Raw genomic sequence first — 1,604 nt, 5'->3', positions numbered from 1 at the left:
TTTTGAGAATGATGAGGGCAATGAATGTACAAATGCGTTTTACACAATTGATGTATGTATGGATTGTGATAAGAGTTGTATGAGCCCCTTATGATTTAAAAAAAACCTGTGAACATTGAAAAAAAATAAATAAAAAGGGGTTTTTGGGAAGCTCTAGGGAGAAGTCCCAGGTGTGGAGTGGAAAGGAGGAGTGGAAAGGAAGCGTGGAAAAAGCGAGGCAAGGAAGGCACCGGAACCCCTTCAGGAGAGACTCGGGAAGCAACCGACGGCCAGGTGGGTGTGAGTGCCTCTCTGGCCGCATGTCTCCACTTGGACAGTCTCAAGAGGAAGCCAGGCTGCAACGCAGCCCTTTGCAATTTTGTTTGGATTCCTGCAGTGCACTTTGGGATGTGGATCCCTCGAAAACAGTTCTGACATCTGCAGACCAGGGGTGAGGACGGATCCATACTGGCATCAAAAGCCCTGATTGTTAACAGGAAGGTTGGAGGTGCGAACTCACCCAGAAGAAAGTCCTGCTGAGTTAGTTCCAAAAAGATCAGTCATTGAAAACCCTAATGAGCACAATTCTCCACTGACACATACAGGGTCATCATGGGGCATACAGGACTCCAGGCTGCTGGCTTCAATGAGTCATCCACTCACAGTTAGACATCTTGATATAGCGGGACGCAGTAGGGGAAATGGATCGAGTTTGGGGGCGTGGCATGGACATAGTTTATCTACTTCCACAAGGGCAAATTCCCGGCTATTCTTCCACAATGATTAAGCAACAATAGGCTTGCTCCAGGAAAGAGTCTCTAACAGGCAGATTTTGCAAATCCAGCACCTCTCTACGGAGAAAGGAAAGACGCGGCGTCTGAGCTATCTGGTGTTTGCACAAATACTAAAGTATCTTTTTCACCTGTGACTTTATTCCTGCCGAATTGTACTCCCTAAAAAGAGAAAGAAAATAGTCCTAGGATGATTTTGAACATTTTTTCCAACGCAAAAAGACATTTCTCATGTTTTCAATAAAGGAGCTTAATCTTAGCAGCTTAATCATAGCAGTTTGGGAAGGAATTGAACAAGGAGATAGAGAAAAGAGACTGATGAAGTTAACATTTGGGGGAAAGAGTGCCCCCAAATCCTCAAATGTCTTAATTAGGTCCGTGGACTTAATTAGAATCAGCCTGGTTTCAGGAGAGCGTTTCTATTCTCTTAGACTCACATGTACAAGCTTCAAAATTGTGGCGGAGACTCGCTGTCTTTTGGTGGTATGACCTTGAAAATAGAGAGCTGTCCTTCAGAGATTCAACCTGCCCTCATGTAAAAGGCTCCCATAGCTCAGCTTTGGGAAGGCTTGAGAATTCTTCCAGGAGTTCGCCCCGGTAAATGATCATTCAGAATTTCTGAGAGCACTTGTCTTCCAGGGCTCTTTAATTAGTGTGAGTTGTCTCTCTCTTGACATAGCTTACATCAGTTTTCACCAATTGTTTCCTTGTTCTGACGGAAAGAAATAAAAGCAAACACTGTCAGGAGATTGGAAGAAAAATTCCAATCTCTGGGGGAATCCTACTCTGCAGTATCTCCCCAATGAGCTCTTCCCTCCCCACATCCTCATTATT

This window comes from Echinops telfairi, unplaced genomic scaffold, assembly GCF_000313985.2.
Source record: "Echinops telfairi isolate 266 unplaced genomic scaffold, ASM31398v2 ScPeMD7_18;HRSCAF=68, whole genome shotgun sequence".
Lineage (NCBI taxonomy): Eukaryota > Metazoa > Chordata > Mammalia > Afrosoricida > Tenrecidae > Echinops > Echinops telfairi.
Note: the sequence above shows the minus strand (reverse complement) of the source record.